Source organism: Rhineura floridana, chromosome 1 (assembly GCF_030035675.1).
Source record: "Rhineura floridana isolate rRhiFlo1 chromosome 1, rRhiFlo1.hap2, whole genome shotgun sequence".
Taxonomy (NCBI): Eukaryota; Metazoa; Chordata; class Lepidosauria; order Squamata; family Rhineuridae; genus Rhineura; species Rhineura floridana.
In genome coordinates, this window is record NC_084480.1 from 185,608,317 (window position 1) to 185,627,402 (window position 19,086).

Genomic DNA, 19,086 nt, shown 5'->3' on the forward strand with positions numbered 1-19,086 from the left:
CCAGCAAAGCCAAATGCAAGCTTTCAGCAAGGTTAGGCTACATCTCTACATCTTGTTGGTTTCATTAATGTATTTGTTTGCTTGTTTTCAACATTTGTATATCGCTCATTTAACACAGTCCTCTGGGCAGTTTACAAAACAATATACAAGGGTGTAAAAAGTGGGCCAGCCTGTCTGGGGAGAGCATTCTGTAACTGGGGAGGGGGGCACCTCTACCCTGAGATCACTCACCTCATTGGGCAGGAGCACCTATATCCCATTTTTACAAAGGCAAGCTTAAACCAGCTCACACGTTAAAATCAACAAAATCATAACAGAAGTAACACAAAAGTGTCTAGCCAGCAAGGATTTGAGTGAACACTAAAGCGTACCAAGAGGATTCTGGAGCATAATTCAGTGTATGCTGTAAGTGCATGCTAGATACTGGCCAAGCCCACCAGCTGCTGATAATTTTTCCTAATGTTTTGAAGAATACATGAAGTTTCCTTAGGCCAGGCAGCAGTTCTCTCGATCTCGGGGAAGGGGTCTCTCCAAACCTTGCTACCTCAGGTCCTTTAGCCAGAGATGCAAAGGACTGAATAGGAAACCATCTGTGTGGAAAGCATGTGCTCTGCCCCTGTGGCTATGATCCCTCCCCATTGACAGTCCCTCAGGAATGATCTTCAGTTGCCTACCTGCTATGATGTGAGTGAGGTATAGGGCCTGAAACTGTGGCAGTTGTGGCTTGTATGACAGGAGATATGCCATCCCTCAAACTGCCCTGCTCTACAGCCGCTCATCAAAATCACTCTATGAAAACATTCTTTTTATTCAAGGAAAAAGCTATGTGTAAGATCTCTCCAACTCCATAATCTGGATACCGTAGAAATAGGGTTAATCTTCATCTTACTTGAGAGGCATATCTGCAGTAGATGTCAAAAGAAAAAAGAAAGATGGATAGCATCAGAAACATGCAGACCTTTTAAAACTGTGCACTGCAGCAGCTATGTAAGTGGCCCCTTGAAGGTTATAAATGTTCAGAATGAATAAGGGGAGAGATTCAGGGCCCATTGATGTGTGTGTGTGTGTGCGCGCGCCTCAAACTCAAAGGGAGGGCTCTAATTTAGTCACTTGTTAATTTGGAGGCATCTGATAAGTTTTGCAACTTGCTTTTATGTATCAGACCAAAATGCAGCACACACTTGTAGTTTGTTGCTGCAAATTTAAGCGACTAAGAGATCTAGTTTGGTAAAAGTGTTGTTATTGTTAAATTATATAGATTTTGTCATATTAAAGACTTCCGGGAAGGGTGACTTCGCTTGTGCCTGCTTTTGAGACGGGCTCCCGCCGCAGAAGAAGCTTATTCAGATATAAATCAGTCAGAACATTTTTTTTTTTTTGACTGATGAAATTTCTCCCGGGCAGGGAGAAACGTAGAGATCAACCTCAAAAGCCTGTTTTTGTTGGGAGGACTGGATTTCATTAATTTATGAGAAAAGGTCCAGCCAGCAATGCTGGACGGAATTCCGAACAAGCTCTATCTGATTAATGCGATACGTTTATCTTTTCTTCAAAGAGAAAACGGACTAACAGGCAAGCACCCTTCTTTCTATCTTTTTTTTACTTGGTTTAAATTGTTGCAGCAAAAAGAGATTTGTCAAATGAATCAGCTTTAAAGAACTTCTGGGTGAGCTATAACTCTTCTCTGTTATTCACGAAATTAACAGCTTATCTCTGTTTCTATTGCAAAAAGCTGTCCTGGAAGTGCATTCTAAAGATATAAACAGAAGAGGGATTTCTATTCCGAGGAGAAAAAAATAAAAAATATGAACTTTGGAACATTATATTGTCTGGGACTATTCTCTTTTTGGTCTATTTTATTTTGACGAATCTGCTTCTTCACGACGGCACTAACTGTTTTGATGCTGGGAACTAAATTTGTTTTGTATTCTTGAACATAGAGAGATAAGGCAGGCTGCTCTTTTTATACTGTGATGTCATCAAGCCTGGAATATTAACCCAATTGTTGCTGAAATAAGAAGTGGTTCTTCTTTATTTTTGTTTTGTTTTGTCTTCGTGGTTTTAAAAATGGCAATCAAGAAAGTGGCTGAGAATCTGGAAGTAATTATGTTTCAGAAAATAATGGATGAGATTGAGATAACGAAACAAACCCTGCGACAGGGCAGTAAGGAGCTGAAAATTGAACTGAGCAAAATGACGCAGGAGCTTAAAGAAATAGGGGATCCTGTGAGAGAGGAGAATGAGATCAGAGATGAGAAAAGAAAAAATAAAGGGAAGATACAAGCCCTGGAGATTGGAACAAATGTGGAATTGGAAAAAGATCTGGAGTTTATGGATATTAGAAATAAAATCTACTGTTTGGAATTTAACGTTATCTCTGAAGAAATTAATAAAGATATTAGAGATAAAGTTATCAATGGCTTGGATAATTTTCTGGACTGGAATGACGTGATGGAGCTTGATATAGAGAAAATCTATGGAATTAACTGCAGCCATGTGACAATGGAAAAACTCTCAAGAGATGAGCCAGTGCATTTTGTAAAAAAGAAGAACAGAGATATGACTTTACAACAATATTTCAGCAACTTATTTAGAATCGATGGCAAGAAAATATTTGGGATAGAGGAAATTCCCATCAGACTCTTATTATATGACTATGGCTATGACAGCAAGATTATTATGGAATACTGATAATGGAAGATTGGACACTGAAATTACTGGACTTAACAGGACTATTGAAGATGGAAGATGGAATTAATATGGATAATGGAATAATGGCTATTGAAATTATTGGACTTAACAGATTTGATGAGATGGATTAATCGATATGTTTATTTGGACTATGGTTATGACAATAAGATTATTATTATTATTAACAAGATGGATTAATCGACATGTTTATTTGGAGAAAAATTGATAGATATATTTCTTAAAGAATTGAAACCTCTCTTTGACTTTTTGTGGAAAGAATAAAGTAATGTCTATGAGATTTGATGATTAATTAAGATAACTACTGGAGGAAAGTGATTTTATAATATAATTTAAGAGACAGGATTGTTATATATTGTAGACCTATAACTGATCTGCAACAAATGGGAAGTCAACATTTTATTTTTTTGTTTAATCATTTTTGTTTTGTTTTGTCTTTGAATGTTTTATGATTTTGTTTTGTTTGTTTTATGAAAATCTGAATAAAAATTATTGTAAAAAAAAAGATTTTGTCATATTAAAGAGTTTAAAATGTTCATAAAGCAGATAAAAAACTATCACCATTCAGCTGTGGGACAAGAGTGTTTGAATGGGTATACCATACTTAATAGCAACTGTCCAAAAGCTAGATTCTTCCTTGATAATGAGTGCATTTGCACAGGAAAAGGCTAGAAAAGTATTTGTTAAAGAAAAAAAAGTACAAACTACATCTCACTCTTTTGTGGGTGCCTTATTTTGTTTTCTTGTGTTTTTGTTGTTACTATTATTGCTATGCTTAATTATGGCTGGGGATCTCAAAAGCTGGAAGTGGTCTGGGCCCTTCTGGACCTCTAAGAAGGCCTGGAGAGATTCAGAGCAAGACTCCCTTTCCTTCTTCCTCCTCTCATATAGTCCAGATGGACTTTTATCTACCAAGTTTTGGGAAAACTTCCATAAGTAAATACTTGATGAAGGTCTTTAGATCTTCAAAAGCAAACAGAATTATATCAGAGATACAGCATTGTACAGCAATGTGCAAACACTAGAGAGAGAGAGCTCTAACTATTGTAGCTTTCCTTTGGACTCTTTAGTTCTTGTTCCTGCTTAACCACTAACCATGTGTGTGGAACATTAATGTGCAGCCTTTATTATGTCAGTTATCCTGACATCCCTTGTAAAATAAGGTCATTATTCACATATCAAGGGAGGGCAGCTGAGGGATAGCAGCAGCTTAACACACTCAGTGAGTTTACAGCTAAGATGTAGTTTGAAGCTGTGTTTCCTGGTTCCAAGTCTAACACTGCCCAATGAACCAGAGCTCAGCTGCCTGTCACCATTCATCATCTTTCTAGCACCAAGAGTCCTAAAGGCAAAGTCCCAAGACTTTGTGGGATGTTCCATTCCCCTTCCTTTCTCCACTCCACTCCCAAACATGCAATCAGTGTGTTGAAAGTGCTGACCAACTTTTCATTGATGTATATGCAATGGAAGAGCATGGTGTGTACCATCAGTTTTTATTCAGCTTCCCCTTTCCACCCGTAGCAGGCTTTTCTGCTCAGGAGACCTGGGGACCCGTGGTAGCAAAAGCCTTTTTACAAGTCTGCCACTAATTAAATCCAAGATATGAAACAGTGCACATCCTAGTGCGCACCTCCCTGTACTTGAGGTGGTGCAGCTCTGGAGATACAGGCAGGTGTGTTGACTTGGCTGCATACCATAGCCAGACCCACCTCTTTCCATCATGTTGCCAGTGCCGTACGCTGGCCATCCATGTGCTACTTGATCTACCACCCCTCCCCTCCCCAGGAGAAAAAGATATTGGCTGTTCCCCTTCCTCCTTTCCTCCCCCCAATGTATCTAACCTTTAACAGGAAATGTATCTTTTACCATGTGGTGGGTATGAAAGAAGCATCATCCATACTGGAATCTAGTTGGAGATTAGAGAGTAATGGCCCTTCACCATTAAGCAGATCTGAAATTGTTCCCCTCTTTAAACAGCAAATATGTTGGTTGCTATGTTGAAAGACTGCTTAATGATGTCAATTTCAGCTCAGCTACATTAAATTTCCTTCTCTAGCAATCTGTCATGCCCTATGTCCTAGTTACACAGCAGCTATGCATCTCAAGGGGAGGCGATAACCTTTGTGCCATCGCCGTCTTTCCACAGCTGGAACTACCACCCTGTGCCCACCAGGATTCTCGAACAGATGTCCTCACTAATGTCAACGCTCCATATACTACATCCAAATAAACAGATGAGTTATTAAACTGCAAAGCTAGAAAGCAAAATACAATATATTATTGCAATATCCAGGTTCACTCCACATTAAGTAAGTGCCCCCACTGGAAATGTGCTCCTTGGCCTGCCAAAATGAGTCCCTAGACTAGTTGGTGTGATAAGTATGGGAGCCATGAAGTACCTTGCCTTAATCATGAACTCAAGTCATTCTTGTGACTGTAATTTGTTTTAAACTGTTTTTCATATTGTATTTTTAAATTGCTGTAACCTGCCCTGGGATCTTGTGGTGAAGAATGGGTAAGACACTGAACAGCTACTACTACTACTATTGCTACTACTGCTACTATTATGGATATAATATAAAGAACCATATACATTTGCCTTCAGTTGCTCTCTTTCAGTTCTCTGTGTTCCTGGCAGTACGGCTGCTCCTTAATCAAGTTCTCAGTGTATTATTTCTCCTTCCCTCAGGGCAAGCTAGTTCTTCACTAGCCCTGTGGGAAGAAAGAACCACCTTACCTGGCACAATGACAAGCTGAATGCTGAGCAGCTTCATACTATTCTGTCTTTTTTCTCTTTCCCTCAGGGCAAGACTATTCCTTCTCTGTGGGTAACAGAGTGCGTATCCCTGATCTTACCACTGTGGTGTTTAAATCAAAGACCAGAGATCCCTTTAGCTATCCCATTATTGACATCATATGAAATCCAGTGATTGATGGGTAGGTGTGATTAGCCCTAAACAGCCTTATGGGCCAAATGGAGAGGCAGAGGGGCTAACCAGATTTGTGGGCCAGAGGTTCCACACTGCTGGCATAAACTATTTATATTTTCAGTGCCAAATATTTAGATTAATGCCAGGTTGCTGAAACCAGAAACCTGCAACAAGCAAATTTTCTCAGTTGTAAACAGGTAGATTATATTTTCTTTCAATTGAAAGAACAGCTTGAGTGTAACTCTTAACCTCCTCTGAAAATATACAGAATTTTAGCAGTAATTTCTTTCATTGTGATTTACTTTTCAATGATAATAATGTACAGCATTGGTGTTCCTCATTTTAATCTGTGACCTTATAGCAATGCTATGAACATGTTAAAATTTGAAGGGCACAGTAATAACCTTCAACATTATACACCACTAGAGTGGCTGTATACTATAGCCAGCATGGATTTTTCGCATTCTACAATGTTAAATTGAAAATACCTCCATGCCATTCTGCTGCTTCCCATAAGCTAATTTCAAAACAAAACTTTACAAAACTTATAGTCCTGAACTGAGAAACGCTTGCTTAACAATCTTCATGATGATACACAAAACACTCAGAGAGAATCAAGAGTTCAAAATGTAAACTAAGAGGAAAAAATCCAGATCCCTGATCCACTTTTTTCTGTCAATGGTCTCATAATTTGTTGAAATTAATAAAAAAATCAGCCACAGCCACAACCATGTCCACAGAGTACCTGTAATCCTTGCCCCATACTCTGACCACAATCTTCCACAGTTTAAAAGTTTAAAAAATGCCTGGCTGATTTTTAAGTAATTTAAGAAATTTAACATTGAAATCTATTATAGCATTAGGCATGCTCAGTAGGAACCATTGGTGTTCTAAAAGCTAGACTCACAGCTGTTTGGCTTGGCTAACCAGGGGGCCACACCCATGCCAGACATTTATTCTACTTTAGACAGTCATGGCTTCCACCAAAGAATCCTGGGAAGTGTAGTTTGTTGAGAGTTAAGAGACTCCTATTCCCCTGACAGAGCTCCAGTGGCCAGAGTGGTTTAACAGTCAGCCCCTCTTCTGGGGATTGTAGCTCTGTGAGGGAAATAAGGCCTCTCCTAGCAACTCTCAGCACCCTTCACAAACTACACTTCCCAGGATTTTTTGAGGGAAACCATGACTGTCTAAAGTGAAATAAAGGTCTGGTGTGGATGTTGCGATGGACAGTTTTGATTTAAATTCGGGTGGGAGACTACATGTGCCTGCTGTAGAATAAAAAGGTGGGGAAAACCCTGAAAAACAATGATATTGTTTATAATGTTTTCCTTTTGGAAAGGAAAAGGGCATTCATTTTTCCCACTGCCAACCTACCCAATCTCTTCAATGTTACCAAATTCTTCCAAGCTACACAGGAAGTGGATTGGACTGTGAAAGACCAACCCAACATGTGTTTGCATTTTGACAAATTTGTAGGACAGTACAATATCTCAGAGAGGAGGTCAGGTCTCCTGCTCCCCTGGTGCATTCACTATAGCTGCCCAATTTCCCTGCTTTTTCAAGTTTGATAGAAATATCTGTTGGCTATAGGTACATTCTTAAACCGCAAGGGGTTTTTTTGCCTACAGGCGGGCCCTGCTTATACGGCAGGTTCTGTTCCGGACCCCCGCCGTAAAGCAGAAATCGCCATAAAGCAGAACCCCATTGAGTATAATGGGGCACGTCACATGAAAATGCCGCAAAAATGCCTCAAAATCGGCTTTAAAACGGGGAATGAAAGCCGCTGCATTAGTGGAATGCCGGGAAGCGAAGCGCCGGTAAGTGGGGCCCTACTGTATTAGTGAATAGTATCTTCAGAGAGAATCAAAATTGGCTGCTGACAAATTCAGACAGAGCATACTGTCTGCATATATGATTATGGAGGAATGTTCAGTGGTCTAACAACCAAGGCAAAACCAACATAATCTGCTTTTTGAATAGTTTGAAAATGAAGTTTTAGATTCAGTTTCAATGTTTGGTTTCAAAACTGAAGAAATCTTTTATCTGAAAATATTTGCAGACAAGTATTTGCTAGATGCTTGCATAGCCCCTGCAGACAATTGCTCCAAAATCCAACTATCCTTGCATGCAGGAGAGGATCTGTGCAAGTATACTTGCTACTCAGGTGGTCAGTGCTGGGGTGACAAACTGGATTAATTTCCTTTCCAAAAGCAAGCAGTGCTGATAGGGCTATTCAGTGCAGTGTGAGCAATCCTGACCCATGCACACAGCCCTGAGTGCTGGCAGATGTGGGGCTCCAGCTATGAAAACAGCTCATGCTATGCCCTGCCTCCCCATCTGCATGATAGGGATGGGATTCATTGGCTGGTGCTGGTTGCAAATCATTCCATCGACCTGAGCGGCTGGTATCGATTCAAGTTTGTTCTTTGTCTGTAAGTATTGCCAGTAGAATAAATAATAATAATAATAATAATAATTTAATTTATGTGTCGCCTATCTGGCCTGTGGCCACTCTAGACGACGTACATCTCGGTTACAATAAAATACATCATAATAATACAATACAAATGATAAAAACTATAAACAATGACAGTTCAGAGTAATGGGCAATTTGTCATAGAGATTAACCCTCCCCGGAAGTCCCAAAGGCCTGTCTGAAAAGCCAGGTCTTCAAGGCCTGGCGGAATACATTCAGGGATGGGGCATGCCGAAGATCATACGGGAGGGAATTCCAGAGAGTGGGGGCCGCCACTGAGAATGCCCTCTCTCTAGTCCCCACCAACCTAGCTGTTTTAGTTGGCGGGACTGAGAGAAGGCCCTGTGTGGCTGATCTTGTCGGGAGGCATAATTGGTGGCGTTGGAGGTGCTCCATCAGATAAATTGGGTCGAGACCGTGTAGGGATTTAAAGGTTAATACCAACACCTTGAATTGGGCCCGGAAAACAACTGGAAGCCAGTGCAGGTCGAATAGCACTGGGGTGATATGCTCCCAGCGGCGACAGTTTGTAGGTAGTCGAGCCGCCGCATTTTGTATAAGTTGTAATTTCCGGACCGTTTTCAAGGGTAGCCCCACGTAGAGCGCATTACAGTAATCCAAACAAGAGGTGACCAGGGCATGTACCACCAATGGGAGCTGATGAACAGGAAGGTATGGTTGCAGTCTACGTATGAGGTGTAATTGATACCAAGCTGCCTGACTCACTGCTGAGATCTGAGCCTCCATGGACAGCCTGGAATCAAGAACAACCCCAAGGCTGCGGACCTGGTCCTTTAGGGGCAATCTCACCCCATCGAACATCAAGTCAATATCTCCCAACCTTCCTCTGTCCCCCACGAGTAGCATCTCGGTCTTATCGGGATTCAGCTTCAACCTGTTCCTTCCCATCCATCCACTCACGGATTCCAGGCACTTGGACATGGTCTCCACAGCCAACTCTGGTGAGGATTTAAACGAGAGATAGAGCTGAGTGTCATCCACATATTGGTGACACTGCAGCCCAAATCTCCTAATGATTGTCCCCAGCGGCTTCATATAGATATTAAATAGCATGGGAGAGAGGATAGAGCCCTGTGGCACACCACAATTGAGAGGCCAAGGGTCTGAAACCTCTTCCCCCAATGCTACCTGTTGATGCCTATCGGAGAGAAAGGAACGGAATCACTGCAGTACAGTGCCTCCTATTCCCAATCCCTCCAGGCGATGTAAAAGGATACTGTGGTCAACAGTATCAAAAGCCGCTGAGAGATCGAGGAGGACAAGAAAGGTGAATTCTCCCCTATCTAATGCCCTCCTCATATCATCAACCAGAGCGACCAAGGCTGTTTCAGTTCCATGTCCAGTCCTGAAACCCGATTGGTATGGATCCAAATAATCCGTTTCATCCAAGTGTGTCGACAGCTGATTAGCCACCACTCGCTCGATGACCTTGCCCAAGAATGGTAAATTTGAAATTGGGCGAAAGTTGTTCAGAACTTGGGGATCCAAGGAGGGCTTCTTTAAGATGGGCTTTACAATTGCCTCCTTGAGGGCTAATGGCATTACACCCTCCTCCAGGGATGCATTAACCACCGCCTTAATCCCCTTGCCCAATTTCTCTTTGCAGCTCACAAGGAGCCACGACGGGCAAGGATCATTTAGACATGTGGTAGGCTTCACAGTTGAGAGCACCTTGTCCACATCCTCAGAAGGGAGAGGCCGAAACCGATCCCATTTGACCGGCTTGCAACTGGCCAACTCTGGTTCATTCACTGTATCCACGGCGTACGGGATCAAGTTCCGTAAGTGTTCAATTTTGTCAGCAAAGTGCTTTGCTAATTTGTCACAGGAGGCTTTTGACTGTTCCAAGGGTTCCTGAGCAACTGGACCGACCAGGCTTCGGACCACTTGGAACAACCTCCTGGGACAGCACTCTGCAGACGCAATGGAGGCAGCAAAGAACCTCTTCTTTTCTGCCTTCACTGCCACTTGATAGGCAGCTACTGCTGCTCTAACCTGTGTCCAGACATCTTCGGAATGTGATTTCCGCCACTGGCGTTCTAGTCGTCTCACCTCCTGTCTCAGATTACGCAACCGTGGTGTATACCATGGTGCTAACTGAGTTCTGTTCAGGGGGAGAGGACGTTTCGGAGCCACCCGGTCCAATGGAATATGGAATATGGAATTAATTTTATTACATGTACTTAGGGTTAATTAGAAAAAAGGGCAGGAGAATGGAATGGCAATTCTACAGAAGGGATGTGGGCTGGGGGGTTATTGGGATGTGTGCAAAAATCTCCTTGTCAATTTAGGGCTGGTTCACACAGAGCTTTAGTGAGGGTCTGGTGCTACTCATAGCCCCTTTTAATTTGCATGGTTCACATGACGTGACTTGCAATCAGCAGCTAAAACGCCGTTTCCCCCTTTAAATCCATAGTAAAAACATGCTGTTTTAATCTGAAAAGGGAAGGTAAAAACATATCCAGTTCGTATCTCTAGGGGCTTGTAGACGATTTACTCCGATGCTTCCCCTCTCCACACCCACTCCCTCCCCCCCATTGCTTATGTCATTTCCTGTTTGGCTGCTGGCTCCCGTTCTGCAAACGTGCTGCAAACGGTGCTTTATTTTTCTCCCCCCCCAATCTGTGCACAAAAGCATAACTCTGTTCAAGCAAATATTTGCATTCCAGCGGGATTATAGCAGTGAAAACACAAATAATCGCACTTGTGGGGTGGATATGAAACTCCAGAACAAACTGAGTATGTTCTGATGCCAAGGTAATCAGAGGAAGTGAAATCTTGACCTTAAGAGGGTGTGGTCATTAGGAAGCTGCATGATTGATCTTTCCCTTCAGTATGAATGAAAAGCAGTGTGTTTGCAGCTGGCTTTGAGCCCCCTATGTGGACTGTGCAAACAGAAAACGGAGGTAAAAGCAGTGTTTTTAATACAATGTTTTGCTCCCATGTGGATAAGCCCTTAGTTGCCTCTACTGGATTGAGGTGAATATTCTGTCAGGACCCAGAGGCATTTTCGTTGCAAACTGGCAGTACTTAGCATCAATTTACATGCTGAAACTGACACGGTGCAGACATAGATCTGGAGAACACACCGAGACACTCATGTAATGAATTGTTTAATAACATCACCTCATTAAAATCTGCCCGTCCACTCCTCATCCTAGCCAACATATTTGTCAGGAGTCTTAATATCAAATTATCTAAATATAGGTAATTGGCTACATAATTATTTTAATTGCCATACGTGCTATTTATTTATTTATTTATTTATTTATTTATTGCATTTATATACCGCCCCATAGCCGAAGCTCTCTGGGTGGTTTACAACAATTAAGAACATTAAAAACAAGTTTACAAATTTAAACAATTAAAACCCATAAAAACGGATAAGCAAGTTAAAAACACATTATTCAAATGCTGTTAAAATGCCTGGGAGAAGAGGAAAGTCTTGACCTGGCGCTGAAAAGATAACAAGGTTGGCACCAGGCGCACCTCATCAAGCAGATCATGATGGGGAAAGATAGTAAATACTTTGTCATGGTCATGTTATTAACTCAGAACAATTACTGTTTCCTTTGGTTTCATATGGAGTTAAATGTGTGGCACGGTGGCGGTAGCTACTTGGAATTTAGTTGTCCATGTAAGCTGGTGATGTCTACTCCATGTTTGAAAGATGTTACCCTGGGGGGACTGAATGTGAGAAACAGGTTGGCTCAGCAGCAGTCCACCTTGTCACAATAATAAAGAGCTTGCAGCATCAGACAGTTTTGTGTCCCAAGAATACTGTTGTTTCATTAAACTGCATCAGCTAAGGATGAATCTGAATACTCATAAATATTAACTTTTTATCTTTAAATTAATTATTTAAGAAAGACTTGAACGTGGCTGCTGATTTACAAAGAACTCAGTGGATCAGTCTCCATCACGTAATCCTTCATGAAGTCAAATGCCTTTTGGCATCTATCAAATAGGATTGACATTTGAGGGTTGAGTTATAAAGCCTTGATAATAGAGGCATATAATGGGAAAACTGACAGACCCTTAACTATAGCTGGGTGAATAGCACTGCAGTCTTACAGAGGGAGAGAGAATCCCCCACCCTCAGGCCAAACTTGATAATATGGCAGCATATAAAGTAATGAATGGCAAGTTACTGAAGCAAAAGTCCATTTTTTCCTAAAATGGAGTGTAACAAATCCTAAGCCTTTGGTCGAAAGACTAAGATTTCCAACATTTCTGGTGAAAATTGATTGCGGCAGAAGCATACTTTTGATTTTTGGTACAATATACTTGGGTTGTCACAGAAAAGTATTACTTGGTTAGTCTGGAAGCTCTGGATGTCTCAAAGAAATGATAAGCTGCTTTCATGGGCCATCTTTCTATTAGAGTTAAGGTAGCTTTTAAAAAAGAACACCTCAGCTTGAGAAGGCAGAGGATATTACCTACATCTGATTGGATTTTGTGAGCACTGTCCACTCTCACAGAATCCATAGTGATTTATGGCTCTTTCAACCCCCACACAGAGGAGGGCTTAAATTAGGAAGTGCTTTGAGAACCTGTGGGTTAAAATAACCAAAAAAACCACAAACAAACCTGGGGTAGAAGAGAGTGGATTATTCTACAACATGATGGGCAATTTGCATGTATGCACAGGCTTGTGAAAAGCCATTCATCTGGTCATCTATAATGAGTAAGAATCTCTTCCAAGCAACCAGACCGGGTAGCTTTTTACAAATTAGGAGGCTTTCTTGAAGGTATCAGTGTGCTTCAAATAACCAGCGGAGATATATGTAACCACACCATCATTGGTATGCCACTTGTGGTAACTCCCACTATACATATTCATGTGACTTGAGGACCATATTGGTTGTTGGCATTGGTAACATAGCAACTTCTGTGGTGCATGAGAGAGACAAAAAGATTAAAAGGATTACCACAGCCATTGGAGTAACACTGATGGTGCTAATTAAGTTTTGCTTAGGTTATTTAGGCAGATAACAGTGGTAAGGCACCAGCCTGTAGGCCTGTGAGCATCTTTGGCCAGGGAAACTGTCTTCACAGTAGTTACTATGTCACCAGTTCCATCAACCACTGTGGTACCAAAGTTTAAGTACTTATAAATGTGGGTGAAGAAGATACTATTACTACTCTATGACTGGTATGTGTCTAGCACAAACCATTGCCAATGATGTTTCATGTGGTGAATGTATGGTTACTGTATGATGGGTTTTCCCCTTTTTGCTGGAGATTGTGTTTGATTTTACTCTTTTTATTATTGATCTATTAGCCACCTTAAATCTTTTCAGAGAATGAGGAATAGGTTTTTTAAAAAATAGCTGGAGAGTTTTGGAGTCCTTTAGAAAAAAATGAAGCTAATATGCTGCTGGTTCCACAGTTCAATGAGCTCCTGTCATAGAGTTAGAAGGGATCTAGAATGTCATCCAGTCTAATCTCTTCTTCTACATTCTGTATTAACTGCCAGATAGCTTCTCGATGGGGTCACAATGCTTTTGATACAATCAATTTTTTCAAAAAAACACTTTTTTTTTTTTTAGGATGAGACAGGGATTTCTTTGACTTGGAGTACTCTGTTAAGTTTATTTCTTACTATGTTTACTCAGTGCTTGGAATGGACTAATTTAGTTTAACGAAGTTCACTGAATTAGTTTTTTAAAAAAGGCTGAATTGTATCTGAAAGTTTCCCATAATTGCCAAGTAAACTGAACATGAATAAAGTTCATTTTGGGGTAGAACTCAGAGTGATTTCTAGTTCAACTTCACGTTCACAGCATTGCTACTTTTGTCTCCTGATAGCTTCTTATTTTATTTCCTGAATGGAGCTTTATCAGTTTCATTATTCATTTCTGCACCACTTTATCTAAGGGGCCCTTTGTGTTTTAAGGGAGTGCCTGCTGTCCCTGCTGTTGTATACATATAAGGTGTGGCTGCCTGTGGAATACTATGTATGGTTCTGGTTCCTTCACTTCAAAAATGATATTATAGAATTGGAAAAGGTTCAGGAAAGGGCAACCAGAATGATCAAGGGGATGGAGTGACTCCCCTATGAGGAAAGGTTGCAGCGTTTGGGGCTTTTTAGTTTAGAGAAAAGGCAAGTCAGAGGCGACAGGACAGAAGGGTATAAAAGTATGCCTGGCATGAAGAAAGTGGATAGAGAAAAGCTTTTCTCCTTCTCTAATAACACTAGAACTCGGGTACATCCAATGAAGTTGAATGTTGGAAGATTCAGGACAGACAAAAGGAAGTACTTCTTCACACAGCACATAATTGAACGTAGGGAATTTGCTCCCATAAGAGGCAGTGATGGCCACCAACTTGCATGGCTTTAAAAGAGGATTAGACAAATTCATGGAGGATAAGGCTATCAATGGCTACTAGCCATGATGGCTGTGCTCTGCCACCATAGTCAGAGCCAGTATGCTTCTGAAAACCAGTTGCCAGAAGCCACAGGAGTAGAGAGTGCTCTTGCACTCAGTTCCTGCTTGCAGGTTTCCCATGGGCATCTGGTTGGCTACTGTGAGAAGATGCTGGACCAGATGGGCTACTGGTCTGATCCAGCAGGCTGTTCTTATGTTGTAATTCTTTCCCCGCATTATGAAGGCCATGCCAGAAGGCCCAAGAGGGGATTGGGGTAATGGGGTAAAGGATATTTCTATTTGATGTTATTTTTACAGTGTAACACCCACACTATAGAGTTAATGCAAGGAGGGGCTGTAAGTTTAAGAAAGCCACTGCTGAATGCCATTATTGAAGGCCGTTGCCAGGTGACTGTGATGCCTGCTTGCCACGTAAGCTTTTTGCTTCCTGTTAGCTACTTTCTGAATTCTGTACCTGTGGATAATCCACAGCCTATGACATGGCATTGGTTATTTACTGTCATAGGATTATATGACGGTGCGGGAGTCCATTTCGGACCATTTCCTTTTTATTGTTCCTGCGGAAAGGAGTTCTGGTTAGCAGTATGCCAAGACTTACTTGGATTTCTTACTATATAATAAAAAGGTAAGTTGTCATAATGTCACGCAGCGTGATGTTGGCGGTGTGGTGTGGCGGCAAAGACAACTTACCTGGGGAGCAGGCAGATATGGGTGGCAGGTGAGGTCCAGGAAGGCCAGGTGGGAGTAGCTGGTGGCGGAGGTGGGAGAGGCCTGGCATGGCCGGGTGTGAAAGGCTGGCAGTGGCAGTGGGGGGAGAGAGAGGCTGGCAACTGGAGTGGGAGAGGCCCATCAAAGGGAGGGGGATGGCCCTGGCAAACTGTGGGGGGGAGGGCCCTGGCAACCTTCAGGGGATGGGGGAAAGGGGGAGGGCTTTGGCAACCTGTGGAGGGAAAGAGGATGGGCTTTGGTGGTGGTAGGTATGGTTGGTGAGCAAAGCAAGCAGGGGCAACAGCCCCTACTTTTTTTAAAAAATACTTGATCACAAGTAGTAAATTATTGTGTACATATTTTTAAAACTAGATCAGTGCCATATCTAGTTCTTTTTCCAATTTCCGTATCAACATTTGCAATTTAGAAGGCCTACAATGGACAAACGTTTGTTAGCCACTTCCCAAAATACATGATGGCTGCTTCAAGACTACTTTCTGCACAGAAGTTTCCACCACTGGCTATGTTATCAGACTTTTGCGCCATGCGTAACACATGATCTGCATTTATCTTGCAACTATATAGGTTTGCTGAGGCCTGCAAGCTCATTAGATCCCATGTAGGAAAGGGGATCATATTACCTGTTGTATGATGTTAACACCACTGTGCTTGAATGTATAACATTTCAGTCCAATACCATGTAGGAAACGGGAACACTGCATTAAACAAATAAGGAATAATTATTTCAATAGGCTGAGAGTGTGGATGTTCAGCCAAAACTTCTGCTTTAAAATATTTAAATGAAGTATTCAAAAGAGTCCCCCAAAGGGGATGGGTGGGACCTGGGGAAAAAGTAAAAACAAACTAGGAAAATGTGTGAGTAATTTTGGCTCAACCATATTTAAACTCTGTAAATATCTTATCAGCCTTACAGGTCTCCTGACCTGAACCTCCTGTTTTAATTGCTATGCTGTTTTAATCGGCTTGTTTTATTGCACATTGTAATTGTAAATATTTATTTTAATGTTTTGATGGCATTGTTTTATTGTGTATGTTAATTATGGGTGTGGGATTTTTTGTGATTAGCTTTATACCTAAGTGGCTGAGAAGCCACTTTGGCAATTAAGCGGTATATTAACTAACTAACTAACTAAACTAACTAAACTTTCCCTAGGTTCTGTATAAGAATAGGATTGACAATAGAATGCCAAATGTTATAATGCCATTATAGAAATCTAAGACATAGCCAAATTTAGAAAGTTGTATACAGTTTTGATCACCCCACCTCAGTAAGGATGTAACAGAGCTGGAGAAGATACTGAAAAGGCCAACTAGCAGTGCAATCCTCTGCATGTCTACTTGGTGTGAAGTATTCCAAGCAAGTAGTTCAGTCATTGGGACTAACTCCTAGGTTAATGGGTATAAGACTTAAGCCTAAGACTACACCTAGTAGGGGGCATGGTCCACTGGACACACTTCTGAGTAAACATAAAAAGGACTGCACTGGAAAATAATAAAGGAATGAAGTTTCATCCATATGTAGCCTCAAGTGTTTGGGAACTTCTATTTTAGTAAACGAGGATGCAGAGAGAACAGGCCAGGGATTTATCAAATTATAAATGGTGTGGAGAGAGAGAGAGAGTGATTTTGGGCCATCTAATAAAATTGACAGGCAATTGGTTCAGAATAAACAAAAGGAAATACTACTTCACACATAGTTAGCTGTGGCCATTGGTTTGGATGGTTTAAAAAGCATTATACAAACAGAATATAGGTCTACTAAATGACTTATTAGCTATTATGACAAGCCAAATATGGCCTCCATGATGAAAGGATATTAATTACTTGATGTTGGGGTCACACACAAGACCCTACCTATTATGCTTCTGGGCTTCCTATGGTGTCTGGCTGGCCACTGTTGGAATGTAGGACCCTATGTCAGTTCCAGCAATACAATTCTTAGGGGGTGTGGTGGGGACTCATACTAAGCAGTAGTGCAGGGATGGGAATCCTGTGGTCCTCCAGATGTTGTTAGACTCCAACTCCCATCAGCCCCAGCTAACATGGCCAATATTCAGGGATGAGAGGAGTCATTTGGTGAGAATGCCCCACAATGGTTCTTGCACACTTTTTTAAACAACAGTAACATCTGGAGGGCCAAATGTTCCCCATTCCTGCAGTAGTGGCTGTGGAGATATGCTTGGGAATCTGCTATCTTTTTGGCGCCTTTTGAAGACTTTCGTCTTCCAACAAGCCTTTTAAGTTGAGACCTATCCCAGTCTGCGTCTGTGTTAGAATTGCTTTTAATATGTCTTTTAATATCTTCAACCCTTTTTTAAAAGATGCTTTTAAAGTTTTTTTTTAATATTTTCAATGTTGTTTTGTTTTTAATGTATTTTAAGGTCTTTTTATGATGTTTTAAAGTGTTTTTAGTGTTTCTGTTTGCCGCCCTGGGCTCCTGCTGGAAGGAAAGGTGGGGTATGAATGAATGAATGAATGAATGAATGGATTGGCAGTGCTTGGTGAAATCTTGGGGCAGGATTTCACTGCTCTGCTTACCTTCCTTTCCTTCCTCTACAGCCACCAACAGTAGAATTATGCAAATATATTCAAATCTGTACCAATTTCTGTAAGTCATTCAAGCTTTTTTTGTTTCGTTTTGGTGCCACATTTGGCTTTTTTGGCCATAGACATTCCCCCCTGTAGCGTCAGATTAATTTGGCCAAGTCTGACCTGAAGAAGCTGGTCAGATTTCATAATGCTTCCACAAGGCTGGGGTTTGGTTTTTCTCCCACTGGCTCTCACATGTAGCTTTTTGCATGCCTGTGATCAATTCTTCAAATGTGTTTGTATCTTCCTAACACAAAAAAGGGAGGGAACCCCCCTAACAAATTTTGATTAGTCTACTATTTATTTTGATTGACCATTATTGGAGTGCCTACTCCAAGGGAAGCTTGGAGGGTGGCAACAAGGGAGAGGGCCTTCTCAGTGGTGGCCCCCCAAATTATGGAATGATGTGTTTGACGAGGTGCGCCTGGCGCCAACACTGTTATCTTTTCGGCACCAGGTCAAGACTTTACTCTTCTCCCAGGCATTTTAGCATGTGTTTTAAATTGTTTTTATATTGTTTTAAATTTTAAAATTGTGTTTTAAATTGTTTTTAAAATATTTGTTTTAAATTGTATATTTGTTTTAATGTTTTTGATTGCTGTAAACTGCCCAGAGAGCTTCGGCTATGGGGCAGTATACAAGTGCAATCAATCAATCCATCAATCAATCAATCAACAAATAAATAAATATTAGCAGTACATAAGGAACATCTCTCTTCCTTACTACCTGTCCCACAAAGGGCACTGTTATTTTTTCCTTTAGGCAAAATCTATTTTGAGGTTGTTTTAATATTTTTCCTGACTTCCTTCTATGGCTTCATATTAAATGTTCCTTTACTGCAGTTATGGCTCTTTTCAATATAAGGAAAACAGTCCTTTAATATGCAAATTGAGGAGGCAAAGTTGGATTTTTCTTGCATAGCATACCCTTATAAACCAAAGGCATTTGTAAAAAATTCAAACATTTTTTACTGAACTTTATTGAAAATTGAAAACAGTGTTGTTTTCAAATATTATTATTAGAATTCTGGCTACTTTCTTAACTGAGAGATAGCTGTGAGCCTGGTTTCTGTACCCAGGATGCCTTTACTTTCATGTAATCTAAGAAACATTGGCAAAATCCAACTCAGTTATATGAGCATTACAGTAAAATTGCAGGACATGTCTGTGATGACATTGTACCAGCTTATTATAGTCCATGAAAATGGTATTAGCAGAACAAGGCAAATACTGGATCACGA

General features: G+C 41.0%; 1 long non-coding RNA gene across 1 annotated transcript in view; it reads left to right on the forward strand.

Annotated features, from left to right (window-relative positions):
* The window catches only part of LOC133390408 (uncharacterized), a 29,697-nt gene that overhangs the window by 2,703 nt on the left and 7,908 nt on the right, over positions 1-19,086 (forward strand). The gene's annotated exons all lie outside the window — the stretch shown is intronic.